The 27685-nt window shown below is 39.9% G+C and overlaps 1 long non-coding RNA gene and 1 pseudogene across 3 annotated transcripts in view; one reads left to right on the top strand and one right to left on the bottom strand.

Moving 5' to 3' along the window:
- The window catches only part of LOC139364373 (uncharacterized), a 144532-nt gene that overhangs the window by 94074 nt on the left and 22773 nt on the right, over positions 1-27685 (bottom strand). For 2 of the 3 annotated variants that reach the window (XR_011626122.1, XR_011626120.1), the window contains exons 2-3: positions 19234-19361; positions 9973-10132 (exon numbers count right to left, since the gene is read on the bottom strand). This is a non-coding gene — a long non-coding RNA (uncharacterized lncRNA). The remainder of the gene's footprint in view (positions 1-9972; positions 10133-19233; positions 19362-27685) is intronic. The other variant, XR_011626121.1, reaches the window with a different exon arrangement.
- LOC105479342 (double homeobox protein A-like) lies at positions 22870-23687 on the top strand (annotated as a pseudogene).

Genomic DNA, 27685 nt, shown 5'->3' with positions numbered 1-27685 from the left:
ACTTTTACACTGTTGGTGGTAATGCAAATTAACTCAACCATTGTGGAAGACAGTGTGGAGATTCCTCAAGGATCTAGAACCAGAAATACAATTTGGCCCAGCAATCCCATTACAACGTATATACCCAAAGGAATATAAATCATTCTACTATAAAGATATACGCACACTATGTTTATTGCAGCACTATTTACAATAGCAGGGTCGTGGAGCACTATTGACAATAGCAGAGAAATGGAACCAACACAAATGCCTATCAATGATGGACTGGATAAAGAAAATGTGGTAATACACACCAGGGAATACCATGCAGCCATAAAAGAAAAAGGGATCATGTCTTTTGCAGGGACATGGGTGAAGCTGGAACCCATCATCCTCAGCAAACTAACACAGGAACAGAAAACCAAACACTGCATGTTCTCACTCATAAGTGGGAGCTGAACAATAAAAACATGTGGACGCAGGGAGGGGAACATTACACACCAGGGCCTGTTGTAGGGGTGGGGGCCGAGGGGAGGGAACTTAGAGGATGGGTCAATAGGTGCAGCAAACCACCATGGCACATGTATACCTATGTAACAAACCTGCACATTCTGCACATGTATCCCAGAACTTAAAAGCTGTATATATATTAAAAACGAGGTTGAAATAAGTGTGTTTTCAGATGAAGAAAAAAAGGAGTTGTGGGCTATCATTTCTCATTAACAGAATATCCAAAGATTTATATTCAAGAAAATACAAGAAGGAATGGAGACAAAAGAAAATAGTTAACATGCGGATATCAAAATGAACTGCATAAAAGAGTAATTGTTTCCCGTTTATGGAGTTAAAATGCAACAAGATGAAGCTAAATACCTGGACAACAATAACACCTAGGCTGGAAGAGGAAGATTGATGTTAACATACTCTAAAGTTCTTGTATTGGTCAGGAGGAGGGTAAATATTAGACTTCATTATCAGTGTTATAATTTTAAGGATAATCACCAAAAGAATAAAATTGGAAATAAATCTTCAAACTAATGCAAAGTAAATAATGAACAAAGAATCTAATTAAAAATAAGGCAAAGAAGACACAAAAAGAAATGGGAGAACATATGACAAGTAGAATACACAAAATGATACAAAGCCAAGTATTTCATCACAATAAATGGGAATAAAGTGAAATCTCCTGTTAAAAGTCAATGATTTCTGACATGATTTAAAAGATAATTGAACTGTCTATTTATGTAAAGGATGCCTAAAATTGAGAGAAATGATTGAAAAATAAAATGATTGAAAAACGTTTCATGTACTAAACAAAGAAATCTGGTATAACTGTATTAATATCAGACAAAGTAAATTTTAAGGTGAAAATCATTAGTCAAGATTAGAAGGGTAAGCATATAAAATTTTGTTCCCCAGGAAGATGCACTGAATCTAAATTTGTAAATCTCTACTAAGACAGCTTAAACGAGAAAACTAAATAAAGGTTGATTAATGATGCTGAGTATCTTCTCATGTACTTATTGCAATCCATCTATCTTCTTTGGTGAAATGTCTATTCAAATCATTTGCCCATTTATTTAGTTGGATTGTTTGCTCATTGCCGGGTTTCAAAAGTTTTTCACGTATTTTGGATACAATTACTTTATTAGACATGTGATTCACAAATGTTTTCTCCCAGTCTGTGGCTTGTCTTTTCATTCTCTTAATAGAATTTTTGAAAGCAAAAGTTTTAAATTTTGATGAAGTTTAAACTTTTTTTTTTTTAATGTATTGTCTTTTGGGGTTATCTCTAACAAATATTTGCCCACTCTAAGTTTACAAAATTTTCTTTTAGAATTTTTACTTTTAGGCCGAGTACAGTGGCTCACGCCTGTAATCCCAGCACTTTGGGAGCCCAAGGCGGGCAGATCACCTGAGGTCAGGAGTTCGAGACTAACCTCGCCAACATGGTAAAACCCCATCTCTACTAAAAATACAAAAATTAGCTGGGTATGGTGGTGGGTGCCTATAATCCCAGCTACTCAGGAGGCTGAGGCAGAAGAACTGCTTGAACCCAGGAGGCGGAGGTTGCAGGGAGCCGAGATTGTGCAGCTGCACTCCACTCAGTCTCAATTAAAAAAAAAAAATTTCTCCACTTTTAGATTTATATTTAGGTGTATGACCATTTTGAGTTCAGTTTTGCATATTCTGTGAGGTATGGTTGGAAGTGCATTCTTTGCGCATGAATGTCTTATTCAAGCAGACTTTAATAATTTCAACTAAAATTTTAAAGTTAGAAAAAGAAAATGTATTTCACGTATTTATTATAGAACAAATTATCTAATATAGAACAAGTTACCAGCAAATAATATTTTCTAATTCACACAGAACATTTTCCAAAACAGACCCTTTTCTGGGCTGTAAAACAATTCCCAAAAAATTCATTATTATGTATTTATTTATTAAGATGGAGTCTCACTCTGTTGCCCAAGCTGCAGTGCAGTGGTGAGATCTTGGTTCACTGCAACCTCCGCCTCCCGGGTTCAAGCAATCCTCCTGCCTCAGCCTCCAAAGTAGCTGGGATTACAGGTGCATGCCATCATGCCCTTCTAATTTGTGTATTTTTAGTAGAGATGGGGTTTCACCATGTTTGGCAGGCTGGTCTCGAACTCCTGACCTCAAGTGATTCACCTGCCTCAGCCTCTCAAAGTGCTGGGGATTACAGGCGTGAGCCACTGTGCCCAGCCCCAATAAATTTAAAAGCACTGAAATAACACATTGTATATTTTCTGACCATAAAGAAGTTAAGCTAGAGATTGATAACAGAAATATATTTGGAAAAATCCCCAAATATTTAGAATTTGAACTCACCTCTAAATAACTCATAAGCCAGAAAGAAAATTACCACAGAAATTAGAAAACATTTTTAATGGAAAAGAAATGAAAGCATGTTATTAAAATTGGTGGGGTTCACCAAAAAACAGAAAATAGAAGGAAATTTACAGTATTGAAAGCTTACAAGAAAAGTCTTGAATGAATGATCTAAACTCTAAGAAACAAGAAAAATAGCAAATTAAACTCACATAAGAATAAAGAACATTTTAAAGCTAAGAGCAGAGTGTGTTTGTCAGATTTACAATAGATAATGTCAGAATTATTTACAATAGACAAATGTGGAAGCAATCCAAGTGTCCATTGACAGATGGGTAAACGAAGTGTTGTATACACATGAAATGAAATACTATTCAGCCTTGAAAAGGAATAAAATTGTTGGCTGGGCACCATAGCTCACGCCTGTAATACCAGTACTTTGGGAGGCTGAGGCAGGTAGATCACCTGAGGTCAGGAGTTGGAGACCAGCCTGGCCAACGTGGTGAAACCCCATCTCTACTAAAAATACAAAAATTAGCCAGGTGTGGTGGCAGGTGCCTGTAGTCCTAGGTACTACAGAGGCTGAGGCGGGGAGCGGAGATGTCACCACTGCACTCCAGCCTGAATGACAGAGTGAGATTATATCACAAAAAAAAAAGGAAATTCTGACACATGCTACAACATGGATGACCGTTGGTTCTACTAAATGAAATAAGAAGTCATGAGAAGATGAATGCTGTATGATTCTATTTATGTGGGATACCTAGAATAGTCAAATTCGCAGAGACAGAAAATAGAATGGTGACTGCCAGGGCTTGGGGAAGAGGGATAAGGAATGGGGATGTGTTGTTCAAGAGCAGAGTTTCAGTTTTGTAAAATTAAGAGTTCTGATGATTGACTGTACAGAAGTGTAAATGTACTTAACACCATTAAACTGTATGATTAGAAATTGTTCTGATGGTAAATTGTAAATTATGCATATCTTACCACCATTTAATAATAATAAACAGAAGCTCTATACATATTAAACAGCAACTTCCCATTCCCCTGTCTTTAATTTGGTTGCTTAGGCCATACCGTGATTATCAATATTGCTTAAGTCTACCATCTTCAAAGTTGTTTTCTATTTGCACCCCCATAGTTTCTTCTCCCCCACCCTTTCTCTGACTTTTCATACAAAAGGAATATTTTTATATTTCCATAACAGAATCATTAGTTGTAATTTTTTTTACTGGTACACATAGTATTTATAATATACATCCTTCAATTTACAAAAGTTTCTTACAAATAATACTATATCATTTCACATATAGTATGAAACATTACAAAAATATTCTCCCATTTCCTCCTCTCGGCATTTGTGCAGCTACTATGATGCATTTTAATTTTATATAAGCTATAGACATATTATCATTCCTGCTTTAAATAATTTTTAAAATTTTTATGTTAGGAAAAGAAAATATTACATTTTCACCCATATTAATCATTTCTAGTTCTCTTCATTTATTTGTATATATCCCAATATGCATCCAGCATCATTTTCCTTCTGTCTTGTGAAAGGAAAATCTTGGGGCCCCAAAATTACTAAGCTAAAGGGAAAAGCGAAGCTGGGAACTGCTCAGGGCAAACCTGTCTCCCATTCTATTCAAAGTCATCCCTCTGCTCACTGAGATAGATGCGTATCTGATTGCCTCCTTTGGAAAGGCTTATCAGAAACTCAAAAGAATGCAACTATTTGGCTTTCACCTTCCTGTGACCTGGAAGCCCCCTCCCTGCTTCAAGTTGTCCCCGCCTTTCTGGACAGAACCAATGTACTTCTCACATACATTGATTGATGTCTCATGTCTCCCTAAAATGTATAAAACCAAACTGTGCCTCTACCACCTTGGGCACATGTCGTCAGGACTTCCTGAGGCCGTGTTACAGGTGGGTATCCTCAACTTCGGCAAAATAAACTTTCTAAATTAACTGAGACCTGTCTCAGATTTTCAAGTTTCACAGTCTGAATAACGTAGCATTTCTGTATTGCGATTCTGCTGGCAGTTAATTCATGTAGCTTTTTTCTGTCTGAAAGGTCTCAATCTTGCCTTAATTACTGAATGTTTTTTCTGGCTATAGAATTCTAGGTTGAGTTTTCAATTTTTCTTTCAATACTCCAAAATGTCACTCCACTGCATTCTGGCTTTCATTGTTTCTGATAAGTCTGCTGCAATTCTTAGTTGTGTTCCTCTGTGTATGTCTTTTTTCCTGACTGCTTTTAAAATTTTCTCTGTTTGATTATTTTTGGCCACTGGGTTATGACATGCTCTGGCATTTGTTTTCTTCATGTGTCTCCTGCTTGGCTTCCATTGAGCTGCTTTGGTCTGTTTCCAGTATTTGTTTGAAAAATGTTCTGAAGTTATTGTTTCAAACATTTTTTTCTCCCCACTCCTTTTCTGGTATTCAAATTACATGCGTTTATGCTACTCGACATTGTTCCATAGTTCCCTGATGCTCTTCATTCATTGTTTTTAGTCTTTATTTTGTCTTTTATTTTGGGTAGTTTTATTGCTATAGATTCACCAACTTTTCCTCTTCTGTATCTAATCTTCCGCTAATCCCATCCAGGATATTTTTTATTTCAGTTGTTGCATTTATCTTTAAAAGTTCAATTTGGGTCTGTTTTATATCTTCTATTTCTCTCCTTAGCATATGGGCACTTTCCCATATCTTCTTGAGCCTATGAGGTTTTTTTGTTTTTTGTTTTTTTGCTTTTTTGTTTTTTTTTTTTGAGATGGAGTCTCGCACTGTCGCCCAGGCTGGAGTGCAATGGTGCAGTCTTGGCTCACTGCAACCTCCATCTCCTGGGTTCAAGCGATTCTCTTGCCTCTGCCTCCCGAGTAGCTGCCATTACAGGCACCCACCACCATGCCCGGCTAGTTTTTTGTATTTTTAGTAGAGACGAGGTTTCACTATGTTGGCCAGGCTGGTCTCAAACTCCTGACCTCAAGTAATCTGCCCACCTCGGCCTCCCAAAGTGCTGGGATTACAGGCGTGAGCCACCGTGCCCGGCCATATTTCTAATAACTGTTTCGATATGTTTGTCTACTGATTCTATCATCTGTGTCAATTCTGGGTCTGTTTCTATTGGTTGAGACTGAATTCTCTTCTGGGCACAACTCATATTTCATGCTTGGTTACTTTTCACTGGATGCCAGACATTATGACTTTTTTACTTTGGGGACTAGATTTTGTGGCATTCTTTTAAATGTTCTGCCATTTTGGGGATGCAGTGAAGTTATTTGTAATCAGTTTTATCCACTCACATTTTGTCTGTAAGCTTTGTTATGGAAGATCCAGAACAGCTTTTCAACTAGGGCTAATATGACCCCACTCATGAGGCACTATTCTTTTATGATGCTCGCCAATGCCATGTCTGTTAGGAAGTCTTTCCACTAACTGATGGCAATGAAAACAGTTCTTGGCTTCATGTGAGCTATGGAAATTTTTCTTCCTCCTCCTTTCTGGTGGTTTTTTTTCCCCAATCCCAGTAGTTTCTCCACGTGTTTCAGATCAGCGCTCAAAGACTCCAGGGGACACATCAGAAGGTCTTTGGAGCGCTCTCTCTTTCCAGTTGCCTTTCTAGTATTTTCCTCCATAAATTCTAGCTACCTTAACTTTTCTGAACATCAATTGAGCCAGGCTGATGGACTCTGGATTACCCTTCCTTGTGTTTTGGCCTGAAAATGGTGGCACTTTAAGTGCTCACCTAGTTTTTCTCCTTGCTCTCAGGGATCCCTGTACCATGATCTCTATTCTCCAAATACCTGAGAACTATCATTACATTTTTACTGTGACCCATGTTCAAGTATTAAGATAGAAGAGTAAATCTAGTTCCATCATTCCTCTGACATGCCAAATTTTAAATGGATGTAAAAAAGCAAAAGACCAGGAGTAACCAAGATACTCCTGAGGAACTGAATAGACTTCACTACTAGATATCAAGACTTACCATAAATAAATCATAATTAGACAGTGATTTTAGTGAGTGGATGGAAAATAAACCAATTAAAAGCTAAGAAACAGACCCACACATTTATGAAATTGGACATATCTCTGGGGAAAGAATGAATTATTTAATAAATAGTGTTAGGATTTATTTTTAATCTGAGAAAAAGATTGAATTCATCCCTGCATTATGCCACATAAAAATATAAATCCAGGTATGGTATTGACTCTTGCACTTACGACCAGGTAGATGTGTCAAAGAATATTAAGTAGTAGCAGTGTTCATAATGGCAAGGTGGGAATAACCCAAGTACCCATCAATAAGAGAATGAGCAGATAATTGTCATGTACTCAAAGAGAATACTATGTAGAGATACAAATAAATGAATTATAGCTACACACATGAACACAGATGAATCTATAAAGTATGATCTGAGTTAAAAAATATATAAGCCATATGATGCCATTTTATACAAAATACAAAACAAGAAAAAAAGATTAAACACATATGTGATAAAACTATAATGAGCGCAATGGAATAATAAATTTCAGAATACTGGTTTCTCTATTTGGTGGGGCAGGACAGGCGATGGAGGGTTTTGGAGTGGACAGGGAGAGAGAATTGAGAAAATATGCAGAAAGTATGAATAGTTTCTGTAATGCTCTATTTTTTTAAATTGGGCAGTGGGGTTATGAGTGTCTGATTATAATTTATAACATAATACATGATATTTTTGGCATAGTAAACTTCATAGAAGCCAAGAAAACAGACACACTCTATGGTCATATTCTCGAGTGCTCTGCTCTGCAACTTCTAGGAGCCCTCCACACAGTTGGCTCTGGAGAAGTCCTCTTGTGTCACATGAGACCTTTACCCTCCTGCCCCCACTTAATTCTACTACCTCCTCTTTTCATAATGGACTCAGAACACATCAAGTCCCCCCAATCCTCAACACTTCACTGCAGAAAGTAATTCGTCTGCACTGTGCCTGCTTTTCTTTCACAAATGTGCCCGTTCTATCCTCAGAGGGGTAGAGTGGCTCTCTGGCGACTTTAGAACAGCTGAAACAGCACAGATAGAATGCCATGTTGGGCAGCAGGATGGGAATGGCTCAAAGCATCTATGTTAGTAATTGTGTAGCCAACAGTCTTCTGGAGGAAACTGGGGGTTTGGGAAGGGCTTCAAGCAGAAGACAGCAACAGAACTGGACTTTGAAAAGCAGGAAGAATTTTAATAGATGGGAGAAAGAAAATTCCCTGCAGAGGGAAATGTCATCACAAGAGAAAACTGCAAAGCTTTTGAAACACTGAGTCTTTCAGTTTGACTCATTCACAGGGGAAAGGAATAGGTGGCAAAAATAGGATTGAGGTCACGTCAAGGCATTGGCATGGCATGTCAGGGAGTTAGATCCTGATTCTTTAGAACATGAGAAGCCATTCGAGATTGTCGAATAAATAGCGACATAACCAGAACTCTCTATGAAGATTTAAATAGATATTCACGTATTTACTGCGGATAAGGCACTGTATATACACGTAGTATGTGGGGTGGCGGCGGTGGGTGGTAGTTTGGAGGGTGAGAAACAAACCTAAACCAGAAGGCCTTAGGACACAATGCTTGCCCTAGTGGCTCAGAATCCAGTTCCAGTTGGAGAACATAATCTAGAGGGACAGGATAAAGCAACAAGACAGTCTCCTAACTTCCCTGAAGCAGGACTTTAGATTGTGGTTGCCTTATTTGGTGCGAACCAGTGTGAATAACCAGAGTGTCCAAATTAGAGCACAAAGGCAAATACTACCTTTCTGCCTTGCTCAGCACAGTGTAAATTGAGTTGGGTGGTAATCAGGTGATATAATGCTAGAAGAGTGTTCATTGCAGATTCTCAGCAAATGCACATCCCCTTTCTGAGGAAAAACAACAGGATCTGTGTCTATGAGACCCAGAGAACTTATTTTTAAAAGTCCAGGCCACTGAGACTTGCACAGACACATGGTGTGTGGGTCAGAGTCTGATGCCCATTAGAGGAGGGGTTGGCCTTTGCTGGGCAGTAAGCTCTGAGGAAGGAATGTACCAGCCTCTTTCCCAGAAAAGCAGCGAGTTATTGATGCCAACTGCGTCCGATAGAATCCTCCTCTGCATTCCTTCAGCTTGATGTTGCAATTGCCTGTATTGTGAACCCCCTCACTTATCAATCCGGATAAATGCACCAGTCTGCCTCAGGGGTGGCGAGGTGATCTATTTATGTTTATCACTGAATATTGACTGAGCTCTTGATGACACGAAGCAAGCTGGGCCTCTTTTTCTCTCCACTTATCCATCATCCCCCGACTGCCAACACACCCTATCGAAAAGGAAGAGGCTGCCAAGACATATGCTAAAATTATATTGTATTTCATCTTACTTTGGAAGTAATGAGATCGTTTAACATGAAATGTAATTTAAAAGTGCAGTGGGGCTTTTTTTCCACTCCCCTCCCTTGGTAATAGCGTTAGACGCTGCATGCAGCTGACTGACACATCAGTAACAGGTAATGAAACCTATTCCTTTCAGAAAATGAGTGTCTGCTGAGAGAGCGGGACAGAAAGCAGTGATGACGTGGGTCTTTCAGGACTTTGGCTGTTCCTCCGGCTCACCTCCCAACAGGTCGGGATCCATTACTCCAGGCTCTGCACAAAACCACAACAGCAGACGGGAGCCTTCGAACACATGCACATTAAGCTAACTCCAGAATGAGACACTGAGAAGCAGCTACAACTGCATTTTCCTCTGACCACCCCCTTTAGAAAAATGATATGCTTTATAGCCACACAGAAATATAGCAGCTGATTCTAATGAAAAGATGCCTACGCCATTAACAGTTTCAGGTGTGTTTATTACCCCTTGAGAGGAGTAATAGAGGAATTGGCAGCACTGGGCAAAGCTGGAAATGTAATCTTCTGGAAAAATTTTACATTCAAGATAAAGTCACACTTCATAAGACATCTAATAGCTTTAGATTCACATATTTAAAGAGAATGTGGTAATTGTATGATAAAATATTAGCAAACCTCAAGAAATAGAGATAAAAATGCTAAGCATGTTAAGAGGATAGAAGATCGTGGCACCAGCAGATTGGATTTTGATTTGCTTTTTAGTTACCCAAAAGTTATTACCTTTGAACGTGTTTTAAATTCAATCAACATTCAAGACCATGCAGAAGCCGGGTTGTAGAGGTGAAGAGGGACGTACCCATCTGTATGCGTGGCTCCAGCAGGAATAGCTGTGCAACCTCAGGGAAGTCACTGTACATCTCTCTGCCTCATTTTTCCTCATCTAAAAAGGAAGCACATAACTTACAAGATGCTAGGTGTAGCAGCTGGTATTTTTTTTAAAAACCTCAGGTTGATGTGTTTTGTAAAAGTATTAAAAACACTCAGTACATACTTATTATTCCTAGTGTAGTCCGCAAACCAACCAGCATCCATATCGTCTAAGCACTCATTAGAAATGAGCAGAATCTCAGGCCATACTCCAAACTCACCTATTTAGAATCCGAATTATAACAAGATTCAGGTGATTGATATTGCTCTTTTTTAAAAAAAAAAAAAAAAAAAAAAGCAGATTTGGGGCCAGGTGCGGTGGCTCACGCCTGTAATCCCAGCACTTTGGGACGCCCAGGTGGGCAGACCACCTGAGGTCAGGAGCTCAAGACCAGCCTGGCCAACATGGTGAAACCCCGTTTCTACTAAAAATACAAAAAAAAATTAGTTGAGCGTGGTGGCGGGTGCCTGTAATCTCAGCTACTCAGGAAGCTGAGGCAGAAGACTCTCTTGAACCCGGGAGGCAGAGGTTGCAGTGAGCCGAGATGGCACCATTGCACTCCAGCCTGGGCAACAAGAGCAAAACTCCATCTCAAAAAAAAAAAAAAAAGAAAAATGCAGATTTTGGTTAAGCAGGTCTGGGGAGGGCCTGAGTTTCTGAATTTCTAATAAGCTCCCAGGTGATACTATGCTGCTGGTCCAAGGACCACACTTTGGGTAGCAAGGGTTAAAAGAATGTCTGGCACATTGGAGGTGCTTAATACAACAGCCTACAGCTGTGATTCTTAAACTGCATTCATCACATCACCTGGAGGGCTTGATAAACAGATGGATAGGCCCTGCCCCTAAAGCTTCTGGTTCAGTAGATCTGAAGGGGAATCACGGTTTGCAATTTCTATTAAGTTCCCAAGTGATCCTGATGCTCCTGGCCCAGGGACCACATTTTGAGAATCATTGGTCTATAGACTGGAATGGAAAACAGTAAAAGAAGATTAACTCTGAAAGCATAAGGAAAAACAGGATGATAGCACAGTATGATTTTTAGTTACAAATAATCTACATGTTAAGAAATCTAGAAGGAAACATATAAGGGAGATTGTTTTATGGAATTGGAACTATGGGTGAATTTGAGGGTATTCTATTTGCCAAATTTAATTGAAAGTAAAAGGTCATTTTCTATCAAGCCACTCCTTTCTTCATACCCTTTTGCTCCAGATGCAGCAGCTCTCTTGAGCTCTGACCTTTCTCGCTTATGTAATACAATGAGGTTACTGGCTTTTAGACATAAACAGGTTGATTCAGATTGAAAACAGGAGGAAATTAAGTATGAGAGAGTCAATGATGAAAACAATAGGCATAAATCAACAAGTGGGTAAGCATATGAAAGGCTGCTTATCCTCAGAGATTCTGCAAGGTGGATATGTCCATAGTATTCACTGGGATAATTTGCTTGCTTGTTTTATTATTTATGTCCTACTGCATTCTGAAAAGGTTTTTAAATGTTTTAAAACTTCAATATGGCTTTATCAACTTCAAGCTCCTGAACGTTTGAATATTAACTTTCCATGGCGCAGGATGTGTAGTACTAAGAGTCACCATCGTTGCCCTTAGTCAACAGTGGAGCTGTGGGCCAGGCACTGTCCTTTGCCAAGAGGCAGCCATCTCCACTGAGCATAGATTGTACAAGGCCTGGCTCATGTCCAGTCCCAAGGGCCCTAGCATTTCAATGCAAACTTCCCCTCAGATTTCAAAAGGCCCTAACACCCAGTAACTGCAACCCAGCTGTTGCTCAATAAAGGTTTGCTGTTCTTCAAGGGCAGCTATCCCATCCACTGAAGAAAGAGCTGATGTCTCAGAACTGGGGGCCCAAACAAAAGCAAATGATAATAACCGTCATCATCACTAAAGACAACCTACGTTGGTATTGGAAGTCATTACAAGAAAACAGGAAGGGAGATATTTATTGTAGTTATGCTTGGAAAAGTGACAGATTGTCAACAATTTAATGCCCAACATTAAGTCAATAGAATATTACATGGCCATTAAAAATTATGTCTGTGAAAACCAACTAATAATTATGGTATTAGCCGGGTGCAGTGGCTCATGCCTGTAATCCCAGCACTTTGGGAGGCTGAGGTGGGTGGATCACAAGGTCAGGAAATTGAAACCATCCTGGCTAACATGGTGATAACCTGTCTCTACTAAAAATACAAAAAATCAGCGGGGCATAGTGGCGTGCACCTATAGTCCTAGCTACTATGGAGGCTGAGGTAGGAGAATTGCTTGAACCCGGGGGGCGGAGGTTGCAGTGAGCCGAGATTGCGCCACTGCACTGCAGCCTGGGCAACAAAGTGAGACTCCGTCTAAAAAAATAATAATTATTATGGTATTATAACAAAAATATTTTCTAGGCTAAGTTTTTAACAAAGGCTACAAACTGCACCTAGAGCTTGATTACAGCTGTATTTTAAAAACTTCCTACCCAGGAACACCTGGAAGAAAACATTGCAAAATGTAGGCATTTCATGTTTGCAACTCTTTCAAATTTTGCTCATTATCCAAAATTTTTGTTTAATAATTATGCATTAAATTGATAATAAAAATGAGCCTTTTTAAAGATCATGGTTTTAAAAATGTTATTTTTATGCTGATAACATTAAGAGGAAATAGGAAGAAATCATTACTCTATAATTACCATTATGCTAAAACATCTACATGTTTAAAAAATAGAAATGCATTAACACTGAATGCTTTTTTGGAGACTTAGGGCAATTGGGAGGGGGTAGGATCCTTTAGTTGCCAAATTTATTCACTGTGGTTTGAGAATGAAATATAAAATATGAATGTATGAGTATATTTGCAGCTTGTATGCACAGATTGCTCAAAGATGCACCTGAAATTTGGGGAATTAATCTTTATTTAAAATAAAATAAACAACAGCTTGTACTATTGGCTTACTGCTCCTGTTGAGGTGTTCTCAGGCTGTATCCTTGCCTCTCTGAGCCACCCTGGTACCAGAGCCTGTGCTCCCACATGAGGTAGCATGAACAGGGGTTCATTGATTTCCTCACTTGGAAGTGAACCCAGCCAAGGAGTATGACTCACTCCTCAGAGCCTCAGGAATAGTCATAATGGCTGTGAACCAGAATCTTGTCCCCTAGAAGTTCCACTTCTATAGCTGTTGACTAATGTGTCTTTGTGCCCATCAGCTCTATAACATACAAACTTCATGGGACCATGAGTAACCCCATATTTGGGGCTCAGGATAGGTGCATGCAGAGAACAGAAAATATCATTGTTTTAAACAATTAAGCCAAAGTAGAGTTACATACTTCATCAGTCAAGGTTGATGGTGAATCTTTGGAGGGCCTTACTCAAAAACAAAAGTTTCATCCTGAGCATTGAGGTCCTAGGAATTTTGCAAGCAGACTTAGGAAAATTGAACTTGTTCATGTTGCAAGGCCCATAGAGATGCGAAAACCTGCTCAAGCCAGTCCACAAATAACTTTCTCTAATAGTTCCCATTACCACACAGCAAACCATTCACTGAAAATATGCAGGACAATGCAGAAATTCATTAATTAATTCATTCACCCATCAAATATTCCTTGAGTCCCTTTTGTGTGCAGATGCCAGGTGCTAGAAATAAAGTGGTGCTTAAAACACAGTAGCCACCTTAAAGCAGTGCGAGATCTAGATTCGGAGACAGAAGAGGTAGTTTCAGTGGAGTGTCACAAGGCCTTCCATGAGGACAACATAAGAGTTAAGGAAGGACAGTGGGCTTGCTGGAGGAAGTAATGCTTCAGCTGACAGGGGAAGCACAAATAGATTTTAACCTGACAAAAGAGAGTAAGAGTGGGGGAGTAAAGAGGGGAAGAATATTCTAGGAGGAAGAGCAGCACAGTCAAAGCCTAAGAAGAAAGTGAATATGATGGATGCTCAGCATTGCAGCATTGCAGCATTGCAGCAAAGTAGAGTTCAAGAGCAAAGTGTCAAGAGATGACTCATAAAAGACTTGATAAACTGTGTTGTCCTGGTAGCACATTTCAAAGCTTCCTGCCTCCCCTACCTACTGGGGAGGAGAAAGGGAGCTGATGTTGGCAAGGCCCAGGACAAAATTGGGCCAGCATAATTGGTATGGAACTTCCCTTATAAATGCAATGAGCTTGAGAATTCCAGCCTGTTGGTGCATTCTCTTTGCTGTACTATTTGTGTTCCCTTCATTGGCCTCTTCCTTCGAATTTCCTCTCTTCTATCACTTTCTTATCAGAGCATCTGGTGTCTAAGAGGTGCTTAGAGCTGTCTTTTATTCCAGATAGGCCCTACCCTGTGGAGGCCAAGGAAAAGAAGGCAACCTCCAGAGCCTTGTATCTACCTGGTCTCTGCTTAGGGTCTTTTGGCTGGTGGCAATGATATCACATGATAAACACAAATTTCTGTTCATTGGGTAACATATAAACTGGACACAGAAGAGGCAGCTAAGGGTGTCAACATACTAAAGGACAGGTTGTATGGAATTTGAATGTATAAAAGTCGAAGGGTTGCTTAGATCTTTCTTGGAGAGTGCGTATGACAATGATATCATATTAGGATCTGGCACAAAGTAGGTGTTCAGTAAATGCATTCTTTCTTTCCTGCCCCTCATGGCTAGTTGAGCTCTAAAGTTCATAAAAACTTAGCCAAATCAACAAGTCAGCTGTGACAATCAGTTACAAGACACTAAACGGGCCCTAAAGAGGATAACAGGTTGGAAATATTTTAGGGGAGAAAAACAGATCATTGCACCCTAACCCACACATTTAGGACCTACACTTCTCAGGCATTGTGCAAGGGATTGTAAACCAGGTGAGTACTTTGCCCTTGGGAAGCTATCGGTCTTATGGTGAGCCAAATCCACACAAAGGATATTATTATTTGACACCCATGCACATAAAGAGCCAAGAGATGGGATGACTTGAAGAGGCATCTGCTGTCTCCCAGCTGGGAAAGATGGAAGGCTTTGTGGAGGAGGGGACATTTGAGGAGGGAAAGGTAGGATTTGGATTCTAGGGCATAGTGTCACTGGAATGGCTTCCAGGGCAAAGGGAATAGAATGATTCAAGGCAGGCAGGAAGGAAACATGGGGAAGAGCAAGCAGTTCAGTTGTTAATAGCACATGAGATATGCCAGATGTCAGAACCAGGGGAAGGCAGGTTTGCAAGTCCCACTGGGATCAGATGGTGGCAGGTCTACAGGGCCAGACTTCATGCTTACTCCAGGAATCCATCCCACTCTGACTGGAGCACCCCAAGGACACTGTGGCAGGACTGGATGTAGTGGATGTACGTGGCTGAAGATAAATGCTTGCGACCACCGGCTCTGCATATGTTTGCATTTTTGGTGCTGCATAACGATGGAGCACCAAGTCAGGCTTCTTCCTACCAACTGCACTGAAGGAGCAGTTGCACTATTCCCAGCTCTGATAGCTGCCTGTCTGGCCCCTTTTCCATTTATCATATTCCGGAAAACTGCTGTCATGCTCTCTAGGGTCAACCTGTCCCAGGCAATGTGGTCAAAAGACACAATCAAGACCCAGGACACAGAACTGCAAGCAGACCTGCAGCAGAGCGCACCTGGGAAGATGAATTGCAAGAGGCAGCCACATCCCTGACCTCTGCTTCGCAGACTCAGGGTCGCAGCTGTGCAAAAGTAGCACCTGCTTTGCTTCAAGAACTTCTTCATGCCCCTCAAGCAGCCTTTTACAATAAGACAGCAGAGTACCTAAATATGTGCCTCCCTTGAACAAGCCATGTTCCGTGTATTAATCTTGCCAAAGGACTTTTTATTCCAGCACATTTCCACATCTCAATTTTTACTGCTCTTACATCCTAACTAGCCTGTGGCCAACAGCTGTCATATTCATCCATTTAGATAACACTCAGGTATTTCCTCTTCTTCCTTAGCCTGGAACATTCCTGATTGATGGTCATTATATTTGCCCTCTTTCAATCCTCTTCACATCTGTATTCCATATGGTAAGAGGAAGGCCCTCCTACCAGGGGTGGTGATCGACAATTAAAATTACAAGATATATTTCCAACTGAATGCCTTGTTAAACACGTATAAGAAACCTCAAATAAAATGACATGCTCCTGATAAAAAACCATTGGCCCCAAAGGGATGATCCCAGGGAGAAACATACATTCCATGACCAAATCTCCAACATAAGCAATAAGGAGGCACCTGCTTTAAAAATTACCTCATGAAATCCAACAGCAAGTGGCGCGTTAAAGAAAGTCAGCATTATTATCATTGGCAGATTTAAACTGTGCTCACAAAAGATTCAAAGATGATATAAAAAGACCTTCACTGCTAAAGACGTTTTCACTTGAAAGTGTATTGTCTAAAAAACTAGAACATTTTTTTTTCATAGAAACAATGATGGTGAAGGTCCCAGGCTATTCGATAAAATTCTATTAATCCACAATTATAATGAAGAACAATATTGCCAAGCCACACCACTTCCTGTTCTCCAACACATTCTGCTCCCCCATCTGGGTGTCCTTTGCTTATGTCTACCTGTCAAATCATACCTAATTATGGAGACATGGAACAGGTACCTCCTCCTCCAGGAAGCCTTCCTTACAACCTCAGACAAAAGAAAGCCCTCCCCATTGCATGTTTCTGGAGTCCTCTCCTTTGTCATTTTCTATAGCAGTTCTTACATTGTGTGTTATACAGGCATCTTATTTGTCCTCTTTAGCTGGGAGTTCCCTGTGGGAAGAGATTATATCTTAATAATCTTGGACACCCTATAGCCTCAATAATGATGTCTTAAAAAGGCTAGCTCTTTCGTAAAAGTGTTTAAATTGAAAAACAAATGGCTGCTGTTAAACCAAACAGAATAATGAAGAATAAACAGAACTTTACAAAAGTGACTGATCATGCCTGATCTATAGTTAGGTGCACAGGAAAGGCCAATTGAAAACTGAAAAACAACAAAGAATTTTTTAACACAGCATTCCACTGTATGTTTATGCTATACTTTATTAAATTAACCTTTAATTATTGAACACATCCAGCATTTTTTTTCATTCATGAAGAATCCTGCAATGAACATAAATGTCTATCAATTTTGTGAGTGTTATTATTTTAGAATAAATTATTGGAAGACATAAATGGGCACATGCATTGTTAAGAGTTTATGCAAATTGATACTTCTAAATGAGAATTCTTTTAAAGTTCCACCAATAGATATAATTCTTGCTATTGTTTTCTGGTAGATTATTTGGCTCCAGTTAGGGAAATTTTTTTAAATCTATAGTTTGTTAATAGTTTACTCTTGAACAGGTGCTGAATCACATCTAGGGCTGTATCCAGGGCAGATGAAGCACCTGCTCTGGATGCTCTTCTTGGTTCAACTCTCAAATCCACACTGTCCACCTTTTCTAACCCACTCTTTGTGGGAAGGGTGGCTTCTTTGCCCTCTGGCTGTTGGTTGGGTTCAGCCAATGGGAAGGGCCTTTAGGAAATCTAAAGGGGTATGGGTGGGGGAAGAGGGAGAAATTCAGCAAATACGCTCTCCTGGCATCCTCCTTAGTAACTCATCAGTAGCTTCATTTCTCTACCAAAGACCACAGATTCTACTAGATGCTCCCACACCACCATTTCTGAAAACCATCCCTCCCCTTGCCTTTCAGGCCTTGGGGTTCAGGGGATGTGCAGGTGGCAGCTCTCCACTTTTCTTGAGCCTGGGATGCTTCACCATGTCTTATTGGGTTCCCTTAACCCAACTGCACCTCTGCAAAGGGTTCCTTCCTTAGACTCTCCCCATTCACCCTTCTGAAGTTTCCACCTATTTTTTGATAAGCTTAGACTAACATTGTAATTGGTACCAGGAGTAGCTCCAGGAGCAGAGTGGAAGCCCTTAACCATGAGCAACAACATAGACACAATTTCTAAAATTAGCAGGGGTGTCTTTTGTGGCAATAGAAGTATTTTGACCTGCAGCATCTATGACTAATTTAACTGTAGGGTCCCTAGAAATGAAATCGATGGGTAGACTTACTCAAGTGTACTTGACTCATGTAGAAAGAAATTTTCTGGTTCTGGTGAGCAGAATCCTAATACAACGAATCCCAATACATGGAATCACTGTAATGGGATTCCATGACCTCTTACCCACTTTCCAGACCTAGGCCAGTTCACAGAACCAGAGTAGGCTGGATTCTTTGAGGAAGAACTCTATAGTGCAACCACATGTATATACAGTGTGCATCTATCTCCAGGCCTTCCCCAGAGGGCCCTGCATTTATTTACAGGGTTACTATGCACTAAGGAAAAAGAAATATCCAGACTTTCCAAGGGTTATGAGTCATCTCAGAGCAGATGTCAAGCCCTAGAAATTGAATTAATCTCTCAGTGGGTCTAGTGAGACCCCCCATGGTTTACTTGTCCAGTTCCAACATGTAGAAGGCCATCATCAAAGATCTGAGAAAGACAGGGGTGCTAGGTCTTACCATAGTGGCCATTTAATTCGCTTGTTGGGCCTGTATAAAACTCAGATAAGTGTGGAGAATAACTGTGCATTATCACATACTTAATCAGGTGAGGATGACAACTGTAACTTTGGTTCCAGGTGTGGTAATTTACTGAGAAAATCAGTACAGCCACTGGCTACAGGTATGCAACTATTGACACAGCAAATGCCATTTCTTCCATTTCTAGTGAAAAAGATAACCAGAAGAAATTTGTCTCCCCATGTTTTCCCTTGAGACCATGACAACTCCCCTGCTTCTTTGTCATAATATAATGCACAGGGATCTTGATTATTTTGATATCCCATAGAACATCATGTGTGGGCACTCCCTCAGTGACAGTGTGCTCATTGTACATGGTAAGGAAAACTTCCCATCATGAACTGGGTGGCATCCAAGTCACCAGATCATAGAGGTGGGCACAGCACCTGTAGTTACATGGAAAAGATCTAAATGAGACTGACTCAAGCAGGTACAGAAGGTACAAATAAATGGCATGGGCATGTAGCTCTCTCCCTCAAAGTGTCTCTTCCTTACGCTTCACTACTTCTCCCTCTACCCACACCGATGGCCTCATAGGGAATTCCTTCCTGCTCACCAGTCTCCAGTTTACGGAGGGGTTTTCAGGGTGTAAAATCCACTAGGGGCGGCCTTCAAAGAGTGGTGAAGGGAAATCCTCATCTGGGCAGACTTTGGGTAGTACAGTCAGATGGCTGCTTATTTCACCTGGAAGAGAAGAGCAGGAGTAAGACTCAACATTATGTCAATGGCAGAGGTTAACAGGTAAGTGGCTGGCTAGAAACTTGGAAAGATCAATATTGGAAAATTGGTGATAGGGAAGCCTGGGCTAGAGATGTGTGGGTGGGTCTCTCAGAATGAGCACAGAGAAGACAATCATTTCTTACAAAAATGCCCACCAGAGGGCATCCACTCCAGTGCCAGCTCTCAATAATGACTAAGTGTGGATGCTAGTTAGCCTCTTTCCCCAACCACCCCAGTGCTTGCTCAGGCTCTTATCCCAAGTTTCCCTGAAGGCATGGTTAGAGTCAAGAAGCCTGGACTTTCCCCAGCGAGGCTTATTTGGTTCCTGACACCACTGAGTTCCCTATGTGCCAATGGCAAGTATGGCCCTAATCCCTGGGTATACCAAGCAGCCACGTAGGACACATTGATTCCATTGCTCCGTCCATCATGGAGAGGGCAACAAATTTGGCCTCACCAGGATAAATGTCTGTGCTGTTAATAGATGTACTTTTCTTGCCTATCGTGCTTCCACATGCATCATGATTGGTGCCTTATTGGCTGCCACGGTACCCCACACAACATAGTCTCCAGCAAAGCAGTTGTTCTACAGCAAAAGAAGCATAGCCTTGAGATTTACAATGTGACCCATCACCCGGAAGCAACTGCCTTAATAAAATGGCAAAGGTTTGATTACAAGAACCAGTGGGGAGACAACATTCTGCAAGGTCGGGGAGCTACCCTACAGGATGTAGAAGATTCCTTTGATCAGCAGCCAGTATGCAGGGCCACCACAATCGCCAGAATGCATGAGTCTGGGAGGTAAAGTCGGATATGGGAGTTGTCTCTCTCCTATTTTACCAAACAATTCACTTAAGAATGGCTTTCCCTTGTTATGACCTTGAGTTTGATGGGGTTGGAGTGCCTGGTGCCTAAGGTAAGAAAACTCCCGCTAGAGATCACAGTGATATATCAATAAAATTATGGCTTGACACTGAACTCCAATCACATTATTTCTCATACCACCAAACTAACAGGTGGAGGAGTCACTCTACTGACTGGGGTAATTAATCCCAATGGCTATGGGGAAATTAGGTTGCTGTCGTGCAATAGAAGCAAATGAGACTGTGTCTGGTAGACAAAGGCTCACCGTATTGGTGGAAAATTGCAGAAATCCAATAAAGACAGGACGAACAAGAGCTTGGATCCTGTGGAAATGAAGGCTGGCATCATTCCACCAGGAAGGAATCTCATTCATCAGAGTTGCTGGCAGAAGGTAAGGGGAATAGGAAAAGGGTGGTGAAAAATAGAGCTAGGATGATCAGCTTAAGCTTTTGACCAGTTAAAGGAGCAAGTACTGTATTAGCTGCTGTGACTTACATTTCAAAATTGTTTCCTGCCCTTCATCTTTTGGGCCTCAACTTAGATTAAAAAAAAAAAAAAAAAAAAAAAAACAGGCGAGGTTTCACGTGGTGATACGATTGAAGTCATATTAGCTCAGATAATTTCTTTAATTTTCTCTTCTTCATCTTCTGTTTCTCCTCCTGGCATGTCTATTCTACTGACTGAGTCCTAGCTCTATTCTTGATTATCTTTATCTTTTGATTAATATGGCTCTATTCTTGATTATCTTTATCTTTTGATTATTATGGCTCTATTGATTGTTTTTATCTTTTATTTCTATTAATTGCTTGATTAATTTATCTTTTCATTTGTAATTCTCATCTCTGACTTTTGGTTTTGCATTCCAAGAGAATAACATTAGTTGGTCTGACTTCTAAGACTTTTTCTGAAGTATCCGTTGTGATATTTATGCTGTTTTTTCTTTTGGAAATTATGTGTTTTTCCAAGATCTGTTTTTTCCTTAGCACTGCCCTTTCCCATGGCTGTCTGCTCTTGTTTTATAAGCATGATCTCTTTCCCAATATCACTGCAAATATGAATTCAATGTGTTTCAATTCCTGTTTTCTGGCACTCTGCTTGATTCACCTCTTCAAGCTGCTAATTTTTGTTCATTTTTATGAAGAAAAGTTGAGATCAGTGGTTTGAGGAGTAACATAACATAGTCACTTGGAAAATGTTTTCAAAACATATATTCCCAGTTTCCCTTTTTTTCTTCCAGTGCCCTATTTCCCCACTCCCAATAAAAGTATGACATTCTCCAGTAAAATGTGTCTAGATAAAGACATTAATAAGAAACATAATCTATCTACATAATTCTGATACGCTTCCTTCCTCCACATGGAGAATCAGCAGGTTAGTGTGCACAGCACACTTAAATGATATGAACTCTGTCTGGGAGCTCAGGCCATTATTTGATTAACATGTTGGTTTACTCTGATAGTAGGTGTGTAGGTGCTCTGTGTGTTGGTAGTGGTAGCTCATCAGATAAACTTCCTTTCAGGGATGGCAAGCCAGGAATGTTGTTGGAGCCTTAGAATAACCTGGTTATTCTCCAGTCTCTCTTTCTTTGTAGCATTAACTAAGAGGGCCACATATCTCAAATGCTGGCGCCACAAGATGGTAGAACACAATCGGTTGAGAATCCATAGTGACTGCTGATCCCTATGAATCATAAACTTTTGCTGTGTTAAAACACCAAGACTATGAAATTCTTTTTTTTAACACAGAATGACTTAGTGTATTCTGATTATTTGGTATCTTGAGTGCTTTTTCCACATGATACATCAGAATTTTCCTATACCCTTAAAGGCTATACAAAAATGAGATTTTAAATAGCTCCATGATATTTCATCATAAGTTTATGTACCCTAAATTTACTGACCTAATCCTCTATTGTTGAATATTTAGTTGAAAACACGTTTAGGAACTATAAATAATGTTGTAGCTAACTTCATTGTGTTTGGCATTCATTCATTGTCAAAATTTCACTAGTGCTACTCACATGATTAGAAATGATTACATACTGCTGCAAATAACAAAACATTAGTGTAGCATAGGTTTAAGAACTATAATGTTTTTATTTGAAGATGATATGATTGTTTACATGGAAAATTCTTGAGAATCTACAAAACAAGTCAAACTAATAAATTTATTTAACAAGATCAGACCATGTAAAATACGTATATAAAAATCAATTGCATTTTATGTACTAGTGGCAAACAGTTGAAAATGGAATTAAATAAAAACAATTTAACAGACAATACTATAAAAATATAAAATTGTTAGGATTTAATTTGTAAATACATACAATATCTCTACATTGAACATTGAACATTGAACATTCTACATTGAACATGGCTGAGAGAAATAAAAAACAGCTAAATAAATAAATAAACATACCATTTTCATGGATCTAATACTCAATATTTTGAATATGGAGTTCTCCAAACTGATATTGATATATAGATTTAACTAATCACAAGCATAATCTTACCTGGGTTTTTATAGAAATTGACAAGTTGATTCTAAAATTTATATGGTAATTCTTGCCTCCCCGACAGTAGCTCAGCCTCCAGGACTCTCTTCCAGCATGGTCGAAGACACCTCTTCACACAAGGTGGTGACAACAAATGATAGGCGCAGTTGCACCAAATTCATAGAAGATCAATTGAAAATCCTCATGACTACCTTCAATCAAAAAACTTACCCAGGTTATGCTACCAAACAAAAACTTGCTTTAAAAATCAAAATCCAGATTTGGTTTCAGAATTGAAGAGCTAGGCATGGATTCCAGAAAAGACCAGAACCTGGGACTTTAGAATCAAGCCAGAGCCATGGGCAAGATCGACCTGATGCAGAGTTTCAAAGTAGAGAAGCCAGATGGTGGTGTACCACCTACAGCAGCTCTCAATTATGCACTCTCATCAAGGCATTTATGGAAAAAGCCATACCCTGGGATTGATTCCAGAGAACAGCTTGCTGAAGAAATTGGTGTTCCAGAGTCAAGAGTTCAAATTTGGTTTCAAAATTGAAGATCTAGATTTCATATCCAGAGAAACAGGGAAATGTCGTATCCTTAGAAAAAGGGGCAAGATTTCTGAGGGACGTCAAGGTACAGAAGATACACAAAATGGCACTAACCTCACTAGCAATTCTCATTTCTCTAGAATGAGGACATGGTGAACACAGTCCAGTTCAGTGTATTTGATAGTATCAACTTGGGCCCCAAATCTCTCTCTCAGTCTTCCTGGGAGTCTATCCTTCTGCTGAAACTGCAAGCTAAGCCCTCTGAAGATGGTAAAGGACATGGCCAGGTGCAGTGGCTCATGCTTGTAATCCCAGGACTTTGGGAGGCCGAGGCAGAAAGACTGCCTGAGTCCAGGAGTTAAAAACCAGCCTGGGCAGCACAGCAAGACCCTGTCTCTATTATAAAAAATGAAATAAAATAAATAAAAAGGAATGTAGGAGGCAGAGACAGGTACAGGAGGCATCACACTACCCTATTGACACAGCCTGGATCCAGAGTTCAGCAGACCTTGAGACGACGAAAATAAACTTATTAATAATCAAAATAAATAAATAAAAATAAAATTTTTACGGTAATTCAAAAGACTTAAATATCAAAGTCAATCTTGAAAAAGAAGAGAAAATTTAGAAGACAAACTATCTAAATCAAAATTTACTATAATGTTATATTAATCAATAAACTAGTCCTGGTATGAAGATCAACAAATAGATCAATAGAACAGAATAGAGTTTGGAAATAGGCCTATAGTTACAGAATGTGATTTTTACAAAGGTGTCAAATCTTTTCGACTAATAGGGTTGGAGTAACTAAAATCCATATGGAAAACAATAAACTTTGACCCCTTACTTCATACCACACTCAAGCACTAATTCAAGATAAATCAGAGACCTAATTACAAAAGGTAAAATTATAGGGCTTCTTGGAGAAATCACAGAACATCTTTGCAACCTAGGGGTAGGCAGAGTTTCTTTAGACAGTTTACAGAAAGCAGTGACCATAAATGAGAAAAATTTTATAAATTAGACTAACAAACTTAAATACTTTTGATTAAAAGACATCATGAAGAAAATATATAATAGGGTACAGATAGGAAAACAATATTTACTAAAAAAATCTGACAAACTTGACAACTCAATACAAACTCGATAACAAAAGCCAAACAACCGAATCAATAACTGGAAGACAAAAAACATGTGAATGAGAAGATAGGTGCATGGCCAATAAACACGGAAAAAGATTCTGAAAATCATTTGTTATTGAAAATGCAAATTAAAACCACAACAGGACACCAATTCGCACTCACTAGCATGGATAAAATTAAAACGAGTAACACCAAATGGTGGGAAATGTGTGGAGCAACTGGAATCTGCGTACATTGTCAGTAGAAACATAAAATGGTGTGACCACTCTGAAAAAAATACCTGCTCGTTTATTTTTTTATTTTTTATTTTTATTTTTTAGATGAAGTCTCGCTCTTGCTGCCCAGTCTGGAGTGCAGTGGAGCGATCTTGGCTCACTGCAGCCTCTGCCTCCCAGGTTCAAGTGATTCTCCCTCCTCGGTCTCCCAAGTAGCGGGGATTACAGGTGTGTGCCACCACGCCCTGCTAATTTTTGTATTTTTAGTAGAGACAAGGTTTCACCATGTCGGCCAGGCTGGTCTTGAACTCCTGACCTCAGGTGATGCTGGGATTACAGATGTGACCCACTGTGTCTGGCCTGATCCTAAGCATATATGTGTCAAGTTGGCTAGGCCATGGTACCCAGATACATGGTCAAACACTAATTTAGACATTGCTGGGAAGTTTGTTTTTTTTTTTTTTTAGATGGAGTCTTGCTCATCGCCCAGGCTGGAGTGCAGTGGCGCAATCTCCACTCACTGCAAGCTCCGCCTCCTGGGTTCACACCATTCTCCTGTCTCAGCCTCCCAAGTAGCTCGGACTACAGGCGCCCGCCACCACGCCCGGCTAATTTTTTGTATTTTTAGTAGAGACGGGGTTTCACCGTGTTAGCCAGGATGGTCTCGATCTCCTGACATCGTGATCCACCCGCCTCGGCCTCCCAAAGTGCTGGGATTACAAGCGTGAGCCACCGTGCCCGGCCAGTGACATTATTCTTTAGAAGTGATTAACATTTCAATCAGTAAACTGTAAGTAAGGCAGATGACCCTCTATAATGTGGATGGGCCTCATTCAATCTGTTGAAGGCGTTAAGAGAAGCGATTGATGTTCCTCCAAACAGAAGAAATTATGCCTCCAGATTGTCTTTGGATTTGGGCTACACCATTAATATTTCCCTGGCCGACCCTGCTGGCTTACCCTGCAGATATTAAACTTGCCAACCCCACAGTCATGTGAAGCAATTCCTTAAAAATAAACACACACACACTCTCTCTCTCTCTTTCTCACTCACTCACTCTCTCTCTCTTCACACATGCACTCACTCATACCCACACACACATATACACTATTGATTCTGTCTTTAGAAAACCCTGACTAATACATTATTACTTGACCCAGCAATTCCATACAAGAAAATGAAATCAAATGTCCATAAAACTAATTGTACAAGACTGTTCATATGGGTTTATTCACAATAGGCAGAAACTGGAAACAGATCAGGTGACTGCTGATAGCAGAATGGATAAACAAACCGTATTATATTCATACAGTGGAATACTGCTTAGCAGCAGAAAGCCATGAACTACTGATAAATACAACAACATGGCTTAATCGCAAAAACATTTTATCTGAGTGAAAAAGCCTTACACAAGAGAGTACTTACAATGTGATTCCATTTATCTAAAGAATAGGGAAAACTAATCAATGATGAAAAAGGAAATCGGAATAGCAGTTGCCTCTGGGGATAGGGTGGAGGCAGGGGCTTACTGGAAACAGGACTGAAGGAACTTTCTGGGGTAAGTGTATTGTTCCATGTGTTAATAGAGGTTGGGTTATACAGGTGCATGCATCTTTCAAAGTTCATCAAATAGTACAGTAAAATTAGATCACTTCATTTTAGGTAAATTTTATCTTAAAGAAAAAAGAACTATAACTAGATATTAAACTCTAGGTAGCAGTATACATTGTGAAGTGTTTAGGGGTGAAATACGTTCATGTCTGAATCTCACTTTGAAATGCCCTAAAAATAAGAAATTAATGGATAGATAGAGAGATGGATAGGTATATCAGAGTAAGTGTAGAGAGATGTTAATTGTAGAAACCAGATGGCAGGTGTTTGCTATACAGTTATTTCCAGTTTCCTATATGTTTGAAATTTCTCCTAATAACATGTTGGAAAAAAAGAGTTTATTTCTCTTGAAGAAATAAAGATCCAGAAGCAGGCAATCCTGGACTTAGATGGCAACTCCATGATGACTAGGAATTCAGGCTCCTTCAGTTTTCTTCTACTTTCCTTAGCATGTCACCTCATAGCTGGATCTCTCAGCAACTATTCCACTCTGCAGCCAGCAGGACACTCACAGCATCCAAGCAATTCTTTCCTGTCTCTCCTGCTTCATCATTTTTTCTTTCTCTACTAGATTGCTGTCATCAGCGTACAAAACTGTAGTTATTTTTCTCATCTGAAAAAGATTCTTCTCTTGGCCAGGCATTGTGGCTCATGCCTGTAATCTTAGCACTTTGGGAGGTTTAAGCAGAAGGATCACCTGAGGTCAGGAGTTCGAGATCAGTATGGCCACCATGGCAAAACCCTGTCTCAACTATAAATATAAAAATTAGCCAGGTGTGGTGGTGCATACCTGTAATCCCAGTTACTCAGGAGGCTGAAGCAGGAGAATTGCTTGAACCCTAGGAAGTGGAGGTCACAGTGAGATGAGATTGTTCCCATGCACTCCAGTCTGGGCGACAGAGCAAGACTCTCTCTCTCTCTCTCCATATATACACACACACACACATACACACATATATATACACACACATATATACACATATATATACACACATATATATACACACACATATATACACACATACATACGCGCACACACACACACACACATATATTCTCTTTACCCAACTTCCTCCTCTTTTAGCTGCTGTCCTGTTTCTTTCCTCTCCTCTAGGCAAAAAAAAAAAAGAAAATCCTCAAAAAATAAAGATGCCATTCCTGTGTGATTCCGTCCTGCGCAGCTGTTCTCTTGAGCAGTGGTTGTTTATATCGGTCCACCTTCTGTCCCACCTAAGTGTGTGCTGCCACCCGAAGGAAGAGTTGACGGGCATGTACGTGGACACGAGCCCCCTGAGGCCCCAGAACTATCTTTTTGGTTGTGAACTAAAGGCTGACAAAGATTACCACTTTAGGGTGGATAATGATGAAAATGAACACCAGTTATTTTTAAGAACAGTCAGTTTAGGGCCTG

Source organism: Macaca nemestrina, chromosome 7 (genome assembly GCF_043159975.1).
Source record: "Macaca nemestrina isolate mMacNem1 chromosome 7, mMacNem.hap1, whole genome shotgun sequence".
NCBI classification, from domain to species: Eukaryota; Metazoa; Chordata; class Mammalia; order Primates; family Cercopithecidae; genus Macaca; species Macaca nemestrina.
This window is presented reverse-complemented; position numbering and strand designations above follow the sequence as displayed.